This window comes from Lolium rigidum, chromosome 1 (genome assembly GCF_022539505.1).
Source record: "Lolium rigidum isolate FL_2022 chromosome 1, APGP_CSIRO_Lrig_0.1, whole genome shotgun sequence".
Classification (NCBI taxonomy): Eukaryota; Viridiplantae; Streptophyta; class Magnoliopsida; order Poales; family Poaceae; genus Lolium; species Lolium rigidum.
Window position 1 is genome coordinate 308884682 of NC_061508.1, and position 10790 is coordinate 308895471.

Sequence of the window (10790 nt, forward strand, 5' to 3'; positions counted from 1 at the left end):
TCGCTGTCTGATGGCAGCCAACTCGTGTGTCGTTGTCGTGTCTGCGTGCCTAGCCAAATATGGTGCGGCTCAAGCTAGCCGTCCACCGCATCATGCCTCAACATCTTCACACTGGTGGTAGTGGAGGCCGATCTTTACGGTAGATGCAGAGGGGAGGCAGAGAGGCAACGACATGACGAGATTTGGACACGGCGGCCCAAGCCCAGGGTGGATAGGCGGGCCTGGTACGTGCCTAGGTAGGGAACACATTAAGTACCCACCACTACTAGGAAAAGGCTTATAGCCGCACTCCTTACCGCCGGCAAATACGATTTGAAGATGCCGGCGGTAATGCCTTCCAGGGGGGCCTAACCCTACCGCCGGCGAGATTGAAAGGATGGCGCCGGGGGTGTGTCCATTACCGCCGGCGAGTTGGGCATGAAGGTGCCGGCGATATAATGGGCCACGGGGTCCCAATTGGGCCTGGCCTTACCGCCGGCGATTTGGGCCGAAAAACGCCGGGGGTAGCAGGCCTTATCGCTGGCGAACCCAAACCGAGGATGCCGGGGGTAACGGTTGGGCCACCTAGCCTGCACTTACCGCCGGCGTTTGCGGGCCGTAGGTGCCGGCGGTAATGGGCCGTAAGTTGGTTTTTAAAACAAAGTATAAATGTGTTGTGAGCAAAAACACAACCAAAAGGGGTTATTTAATCGCAGATCGTGCGGATTCGAACCGCAGATGTGCTAGGTGGGGGAAAGAGGAGCAAACCGCTGTGGTAGTGAGTCAGGTTTGATTCATCACAGGTCTTTGAGAACAAATACCAAAAAAAATTACCCCGGCAAATGCACACTTTCCGCCGGCGGTATGTCGAGTGGGCCCACCTGTAAGCGACGGACACGTTACTGCCGGCGTTTGCACCAAATCGCCGGGGGTAAGTCGACTAGGACTTAGCCAAAAAAATCCCCCCGTCCCCAAATCCCCAAATCCCACCGCAACACATCTCCCCTGCCGCTGCCTCTCCCCTGCCGCCGTCGATCCGCCACCTGCTGCCGTCGCCCTCCACCGCAGGTGCGTCCCCTCTCCCTTGCTCGTTCCTCTCCCTCGCTCGTTCCTCACCTCGCCGTGATGTTGCCGCCTCCCCCAGACCGTCGTCGCCGCAGGTGTGAGGCCCCATCTCCATCGATCCGCGACCTGCCGTCGTCGCTGCCGCCGCCCTACGCTGCAGGTGTGCCCCCTCTCCCCTCTCTCCCTCTCTCCCCTCTCGCCCGCCCCCCACTTGTAAGCTAACCCTCGTCGCCTCGTCGCCTGCCACAGCTAGCTTCCGCCGTCGCCGTTGTCCCACGGCTCTGGGGCTGCTGCTGCCGACACAAGACCGTCGTCACCGCAGGTGTGAGGCCCCATCTCCATCGATCCGCGACCTGCCGCCGTCGCTGCCGCCGCCCTCCGCTGCAGGTCTGCCCCCTCTCTCCTCCCTCCCTCTCTCTCCCCTCTCCCCTCTCGCATTACGCCCCTGTCCAGAGAGTAGCATTTGATTACATCTAGAGGGTGTGCTACATCTAAAAAAACACATGTTGTACAAATTCACAATTGCTGGATGATTTGCTGTACGCAAGCTCACAGATGCTTGCTGCGACTACTGCAGATCACTCCCTCTGATAACTGAAATATACAATTGTTTGCTAAATTTTCAATACTGATAACTGAAATATACAATTGTTTGCTCAATTTTCAAGATTGTTTGCTAAATTTTCAATACTGATAACTGAAATATACAACTTTGTCTACTGGTAACTGACATACTTTGTTTTACTGACATACTGTGTGAATGAAATGCAAGGAATATACTACTTTGTTTGCTAAATCAAGAGGGTGCGTGTTGTAACCACTAATACAAATGCATCCATTAAGTAGAAATAGATGAAAGACACAATGATAGCATGAAAAATGGAGCTCGTCCTTGCAGAATAAATAGCTTCACTCGTTCATACATATACATCATGCAAAAATATATTAGGAACAAACCCGAGGATACAATTTGTTAGAAAAAATTACAGAGACAGTAACAAGGACTGTTTTATCACAGCAACTACATTTGATTACAATTGTTCCTATGTCGGCCTATTTTCTGTAATTTGTTTGAGGATAAACAAACTGAACTGGAGCATCAAAAGTATGCTTAGTTTTAATTGTCACCCATTATTGCAGCTTTGAGATAATGATGCTGTGAACAACAAAATGCTATTCTGGTAGTCCAGATATGCTTAGCTTTGAGATATGCTAGATAAAGATGAATTATTCAGCATATGCAGTTATGTTTCCATACTCTGTGATTGCCTTTTGATGGTGGTGGTAGACCTGAGCATATGCAGGAGGCTGGCAGGTCATTGCTATATTATCCAGAAAACAAATCTGGAATGAAAAGTTGTGTGAAATGTCTCTGCAGGTACATTGAGTACCAATGTTTCGCCGGATTGTCGATGAACTTCCGTTTCGACAGAGGAGGGATATGTGGAGGACCCCTTTCGTCGTGATGATGCTTGTCGCCACCGCCTCTCTAGTTTACTATGTCATTGTTGTTTAGCTAGGTCGTCGACTGGACTTATATGTGTTTGTGTAATATGTGCTACTTCGAGTTGCGATGTTTGAACAATATGGTCAACTATCTACTATCTAAACTTGTGTTATTGATGCATGCATGTTATGAACATTTGGGACTTTATATATAACCGTGTATCTGTGTATCTAGCTGTAATTCTAGTAATAATTGTGTTACTGATTGATGTGTGTATTCCTGTGTATGTACTGTGTATTCTGGTGTGTATACAGTACATTTCGAGATTTATTTTTTTTAATCCTGTGATCAATACCACCGGCGCTCCTAAATTCTACCCCTGGCGAAATTGGAATCGCCAGCGGTACAACACATTACCCCTGGCAAATTGGGAAGGCGCCGGTGCTAAGCCAGTACCGCCGGCGAGTTGAGCAAAGCGCCGGGGATAACTGCCACTTACCACCGGCGATTTGGAAAACGCCGGCGATAAGGGGTTACCACCGGCGAGGAGGTCGCCGGCGAACACGAAAATGCCGGCGGTAAGGGTTTCTGGTGCGCCGGCGGTAGTGCAATTCCTAGTAGTGCACCACACAAAGGCCAAGCCAGAACATCTTCTGATTGGGTTCACTGCTTTGTAAGACTAGGTTCGAAATAAGTATAATCACTAAGTATTGGAGATTGAACTAATTTCACTCGGTTCATGTGAACCCAACGGTTACATATTGGCTCCGCCAGTGGTGCCCACTTTTGGTGACAAGCGAGACCTCTCACTCACGGGTGGGCCACATCCAACATGCGAGCATGACTAGACATGTGTAGACAACCCTTGATTGCTCTGAATGCTAGGGGCATTCCGGTGTTCGGACATTTTAGGCCCATAGACAGACCAACGGGGAGAACCGCTGGGGAGTTTCTGTCGATACTCCAACTCGTAACAACTCGATGGAAGGATTTCCGGGTGTTATTGGAGATGCTATAATACTATTAATTATGCACGGCATAGCGTTTCCATCAAACCATTCATAAACAACATGCAGGTTTCCTCTGCGCAAGTGGTACTTATGGCTAGTTTAGTGGTAAGGATTAGAAAAATACAGCAATTTTTTTTTATAGAAAAACAGCGCATAGCCCCGGTTTCATTTCTGAAACCAGAAAAATACAGTAATTTGCATCAAAGTGTGTAAAAATCGATCTAACCATTCCTTCCACTCCTCACATGGCCACATTATCGTTATCCTGCATTGTACTCTCTTCCCCGTTGGTTGAAAGCATGCATGGCCCTGTCTCTATCCCTGTCTACTCTTGGCGCCAAACCGAAATTGGCAATGGAGGCAACGGTCTTTAACCCTTTGGCCAGCGGTCCATCCCTTATTCGAGCTTTCTTTTCCTGTGCTGCAACTGCAAGCTATGGCTTTGGCCAAACCGGTCAAAACTGAAGGAGGCAGTTGACCGGTCCACAAGAAAAAGATAGCAAGCTTTACAGTTACAGTACATGGAGGATGGAGCAGAGAGATACGGTAGCACCATTCGTAGGACCAAGTTCAAATTTGAAGCTTCAACCTCGCTCCTTCTCTTTTAGCCACACCCTTCCCGGCTTCTCCTTCCCCATCGACCCAGCCAGCACCACAAAGCCAGCCGTCCCAAGCAAGCAGCCAGCGCCATGGCGATGTTCGAAAGCGTTGCAAAGGAGCAGCTCAAGGTGCTGTTCATGGTCTTCCTCCTGGGCAACCCCTTCCGCGCGGTCCCGACCAACCCCGCCACCGCCTGCGGGTGGGACCTCTACGCCCGCGTCGTCCTCGCCCAGCACTTCCTGGCCCTCCTCGCCCTCCTCGCCTTCATCCTCCTCGTCACAGTCATGTCCGAGCTCCGCATCGCCGAGGCCGCCGCCGCCTACGCGGGCGCCGCCAGGGCCTTCGAAGCCGACCACGAGGGACTCGGCTCCGTCGCCGGCCGGTGGAGGAGGCGCTGGCTGCGCGGGTCGCTCCTCCTCGCCGTGGCCCTCTCCTTCGCCGCGTCGGTCCTCGCCGTCGTCGCCTTCCAGGACGGGTTCCGCTACCGCACCGGCTGCCGCGCCGACTTCGCTGGGCACGGCTCGGGCTCGCCCATGGGAGTGCTGATGATGGGTCTCTTCGCGCTCGTGCACGGGGTCTTCGCGTGGGTGGCGGCGACCTGCAAGAACTAGCTGGCCGTGCGTGCATCAGTGCATGATCGGTGGTGTCGTGTTGCAGCCGGTGGGTGTGGATCTAGCTCATAGTAGTACTCGTGTTGATTAGGAATCATTCTTGCTTAATTATGTATCGTATTAGAGGCGTTCAGTCTCAAGATCATGTGTCCGGCCGGCCCTCTGTGCATCAGCGTCTTCGTGCGTTTACTTATGAACGAACTGCTTGCCACATGAGCGTGTGCGTTTACTTATGTTCAAAAGCGTTTGCTAATTCGATTCTGTGGTTAATTCGTGAGGAAAACATTCCGGGTTGTTTGTTAGCTTATCTTGTAATGTTGTAATCAAGATCTAGCTAGTTAGTCATTTTTTCGACAAAGAGCTGGTTACAGTCATAGTGGCTATCTACAACAAGTACCAATCAAGAACTTTAAATAAGCATAACATGAGTAAGCTAGCACAACGCTGAAATTGGTTCTTTACAGTAGATATTTACATTATCTCGCAAAAAAATGGTTATTCCGGCCACCGGTATAACTAAATACATATTGTCTCCACGGATCTGTGTGGTCCCACTTTTAAATGACGGATTCACAACCATTAGCTTTCATAATCTATAATCTACTAGTTGAATGCCCGTGCGTTGCTACGAGTTCGCAAGTTTATTTTCATGCGAAACATGTAACATAATGCACCTAAATTGCTGGTGATGTGAAGAATATTCAAACAAAAGCACATGTTCAATTAAACATATTTCAACGGCAGCGATATCCACAAGAGTAACAAGAGTATGAAGTTTGGGTTACTCAAACAACATGTCATGATTTTCATCTTCCAGAATACACAATAGTTTTAAAATAACCTCCTCGCCAGATTGCACAAAGGCTATAGAATACACAATAATTCTTGCCCATAGCCAACTGAAATATAGATGTACTTCCTCCATTCTATAATTTTTTGTCGCGGATTTGGATATATCTATTCACAAAATATGTCCAGAAACATCTAACTTGTGACAAGAATTATAAAAAGGAGGTAGCACTAACTACAGGGCGATATGGTTGTATTTCCTCCTGACAAGCACTTACATCTCTATGGCTGAATGTCACCTATGAAATACGGATTAATTATTTATCAGCCTCCCTTCAAATCCACCAATCCTGGAAAAAACAAATACACGAAAAAACACTCAGTTCAGAAAACATATAGTCATTTTTCTTTAGGAAAACAAAATGTCAAATGTCTAGTCGGGAATTAAAATTGTGAATCGAAGGACTATCCAATCTACATAAATCATGGCTAAGTTTTCTACATTTGCCAACATCAAAACAACATTGTCTAGCCATTCGCATAGACATGTTGTCACACAAATTGCAAAAACATACACTCAAGTAATTGTAAACCTAAAATAGTAGCTACATATAAATTATCTAGTTGTGATATAGCTAAGTAAAGAGCAAGCAAGCATGAGGTAACTGTCACGAGCTTTTCAAGGAAATTCTTGTCAATAGAATATTAACAAGGATTGATGCTTCTATCTATTGTTGGTTTTGGTGGCGAGGTCCATACCACCTTTTAGGGAACGCCGATACAAAATTGCTCGACAGAAAATGAAAAAAGAACTCAGAATGATAACTACGGTCTAGCCAAAAAATGGTCCTGCTGCCCATAAACCAACAGAGATGCAATACTTAGTTTATTCTGGTTAGATATATCTAGAATTGTGTGTTGTGACCTTTTGATTATATTGATTTTGTGAGGCATCTAAATGACGGAAATGGCGTTCACATCAAACTTTTTTATATTTTAATTTTCAATATCACCACCAACATTAAGAGAATTTGCTCAGCATCTTGCAACGAGAATAGGCAGCAATTAAAAAAGCATGAGATACCAAGTTCATCATGTTTCAGTCCTAAGGATTCCATTCACATCTAATAAAGCAGTGTGCCGGGAAACAACTCGCCCTCAGTATGTTCACCAAGCAAGATATGAAAAGGAAGATACATCTAAGGTTGCACAAGGACATAAAAGCTAGTAAGTGCAGCATGTGCAGTAAAGGAGCATTAGTTCATATAGGCCCCAACAGGATTCAGTGCTTTACTTGTCTTCCCGCTGATTGGGGTGGCTGGGCTGCACCCTGAAAGTGAATGGCATTTGGGCAAAAAAAATTATACCCTGATGGTACCTGAAATCCATCTCCCTCATGTACTGCTCAGCTCAAGTTCCTGCTGGTGCTGCAAACAATACGAAACTTCAGTAAATTTATCGCTTTTGAATATATATTTTCAGCAACCAGAAAGGGTAGTTATCATTCACTAAAATTGAACCTATGCAGTGAGTCGTGACATCAGAGTTTTAGTTATTCATTTTCACCGGGTTATAAATATGTTATTGTAATACTAAAATATATTGTTTTCGTGAAGAAAAATAATACTGAAGGTATTGTACTGATTAGGTTCAGTTTACTAAAAATCTAATGTTTAGTAAAATAGCATGTGATTTACATGAGATAAAGATCAGATGGTCAAGTAAAGAAATCATGCAATGCCTTTTGAAAAGCACTACTATTCTGTATGTGTGTTTCATTGACATCCCAAATTCAGTAAGAGCAACTTTTCCAATGGACGCAGAGAAGATATTGTATGGCAAATAACATGCAAGAACCAACCAGAAAAGTTGACAAACAGACAGCAAGCAGATATATCAACTGGATGGATAGAAATTATCAGAGCTTCAAACGGGCTATCTATATTGCCCTGCCAATCTCTTAAAAAATGATTCTTCTCTTGGGATTACTAACTATTCCCGTTTGTTCAGAGAATACAATCATGGTGGTCAGAAAAATGAAGAATGTCGCAATGACTTATGTGGTTTTGAGTAGATGGATGAGCTCCAGTTCATCCAAGGAACGAACTTGATGTTTAATGTTACCATGTAAAGAGTACCGAAAAGAGTTTGATGTTTAATGTTACCATGTAAAGTGTACTGAAAAGAGCTCACGATAATAAGATCACTAAAGGTACCTCATGATAATACGAAGTTAGCTACAACAAAAGTTCATTAGGTAGTGATTGTATGGCCCTTTCTTCATGCTACATAGATGGACCAGTAGCTAAAGCCAAGCAATATTTAGTCCCACAGTAGAATATGATTCTGTAATGATGAATTGAACTGAATGGAGCAAACTGTTATAGCCTTTGAACGGCTGCGATCTCAGACCAAAGTAATCAGTGCAAAACAAAGAACCCTTTGGATTGTCAGAATACCACAAAATAAGATTATAGAGATAGTACACATTTTTATTTACTGTAGTTGTAACTTGTAAGATAAGGCTAACCATGGTACTTACCTATAAACACAGAGCAATACATGGTAACTACACACCTCATAAGAAATTCATCACTTGGAATCGGATATGAACTGTCAAAAATTATTGGTAAAACTCATATGCCAAGTGCATCAGCTACAAACTGCCATATAAGGGCACCTTCTTTGTAAAATCAGATATAATTGTTAGATGGAAGTTGCCCAGGTTTCTGTGGAGAAGATAGAGCATTTAGACGTTGCAAAGGTTCTGAAGCTGATCATTTACTCCATGGCCAGGGCCCAGGGATATCCTGCTGCAATTTCTTGATGAACCTACACATATGGAGAAGAAAGTGAACCAGTGAGTGCCCGGAAACATGGAAATACAACAGCTCCACACAATAATTGTGCTTCGTCCAGAACGGTCAAGACTGACTACTCACCTGTTCACTGTGTAATAGCTAGGAAAGGAACTTCCTACTTCATGACATACCGAAAATTTGATGGAACTGGACATCGCCTAGACATCGCCTAGTATATGAAGCAAGAATTTCTTCATATGATGGTCCAAGCATTTAAACTAACAAATTTCTATCTCTGTTGTGCATGTCATCATCTGCATATATTTAGCATATGTTAATCGATGGACGCAAATAAGTCAAATTGCTAAAAGATGATAATTCAATAAGAAAAACTTCTAATCATGTGCCATGTAAGGGACCATGTAAATGAAAAATATAGGCAAGATGGCATAAATCAGCAAACATTATCTTCCTATTCCATCAACAGAACCTGAAAATATTTAAACAAACATATTTCTATATCGATTCTCTACAAAGATCATCTTCAGAAACTTTACACCAGTAAATTGCATCTGCATCCACCTAATGATGTACTGCATATAAAATGCTAACTTGCAGCTTTATAGTAATTGAAATAGCACTGTACCTTAACATCTAACCATATATCAATGGCAGGTAGAAAGTAGTGACCATAGCAGTCAATTTACCGCATCAAACTATTGCTCACATTTCAAGGCATGTATCAGTAGTCGTTGACGGGTATCCCCATTGGAGAGATCACCTTAACACCAGCCTTCCTTAAAGCTTGAAATACATGATCAACATCAGGATCATAGAGCTTCCAAGCCTAGCAGCCATAAACATAAGTTCTTATCAGGTCTATCATGGAATGAAATTTTGTTAATCCTCGCCTTGTCTGTCATACAATATTGATAGAGTTCCTCAAAGTACTCTAAGTCTGAATCGAATTTCACTTTTCATAGTTCATATTAAAATAGAGCCATGTTTTTACATACTTAATAAGGGATGCATCAACCGGTAAAGTACAACCGGAGCATCGTGACTTTCTTGTAAAAGGTGTTCATCTCCATATACGCGAAAATGGCGTATATGTAAATATTGTAACTACCTATTTTCTTTAATCCATAAAGCAGTAAGAGACTCATGCAGTGAAGTTCCCAAATAGAGATGCATCTACCATTTGTAATTGCTGTTTGTAGAAGACTCATGCAGTGATGTCGGTTTAAAAACCATGTATGCCAAAATGGGTGCATATTTTCAAATTGTTGTGATGTCAGTATGAATGAAACAAGGGGGGCAATTATTATGCACCAGTACACAGCAGGAAATCTTCTTCACCTTGTGCTCACTCCAGTTCTATCCATCCATCTTATCACTATACAACTCAACATCTGTTCTCTTCTTCACTGTAGCTGATCGAAGTTTTTGTGCTGCAAAATACAATGCGGCCATGAAAGGAAGTAGGTAAAAAAATCAGCATCAGTGAGTAGTGAAAACACATATATGCGTGCACATTGCTGGTGCGTGTAGATCAGTGTGCTTCAATTGGGAGTCCAGATGTGTGAGATAGACCAGAGGGAGATCACCTCGGATGGGCCTGGACTGATAAAGTATACTTCTTCTCTAAAACAAATGGTCCACGACCCATGGCATGGGCCTTCTCTCTTCCCCAATGGATGCAACCGCAGCTTCAGAATCATTCATGGCGCTCCCATGAATCAACGATGATGCGCTATGTAAATGAAATATGGGACCCCAGAAAACTGGAGCCCTCGGGCAGCCTCCCCTCCCGCGCCCCATCCAGGGCCGGACCGGGCGGTGATGGTAGTGGCGGCGCATCGTGCCAGAGAAGTCCACGCGTTGAGCGCGACAGCCTCATGTCGAGGAACAACGACGGCTATGTGTAGGCCATGCTGTGGGCGGAGGCGTCCAGGCGCAGAAGGTGAGGGATGGCGCCCCGGCGTATGCCCCAGCGAGGTGGGGGCGGCAACATCCAGTCCAGCGTGGTAGGGGCGGCGGCGTCCATGCCTTTGATGTGCGGGACGGTGGCGGCGCACGAGATGTGGAGCATCTTGGTATCGTCAGAAGGACTTGATGGAATTCAGGTAGAGAATTGGGGATGCGGCGTGGAGTCATGGGCAGGTTTTAACTGAGAAACGTGGTACGCGGTTCGAAAAAAAAAACGCTGATTTGATCTGGCACGAAGAGGGTTAATGGATGTGGGCGACTTTTTTCATACGGAAGCAGAGGACGTACCTACCAACCATCCCACCACCTCTAGCCATTTAATATAGTAGAGATAGGACAAGGCGTTTTTGCACCAATGAATATATATATGCACCAACAAATTTTAAAATGTCCAAAATTTCTGATAAAAATGTCTCGTGTACATTTCAATGTTCTATGTGCTCGTTTCATAAGAAGCCGATATTGTTTTTGTCATGTGTAAAAAATACAAAATTTGGTG

At 44.7% G+C, this 10790-nt stretch overlaps 1 long non-coding RNA gene across 1 annotated transcript; it reads left to right on the plus strand.

Moving 5' to 3' along the window:
* The first annotated feature begins 946 nt into the window (after window positions 1–946).
* LOC124684116 lies at window positions 947–2767 on the plus strand. The gene is made up of 4 exons (XR_006996907.1): window positions 947–1047; window positions 1124–1204; window positions 1294–1431; window positions 2423–2767. It is a non-coding gene; the product is annotated as an uncharacterized LOC124684116 (long non-coding RNA).
* Window positions 2768–10790: the final 8023 nt, after the last annotated feature.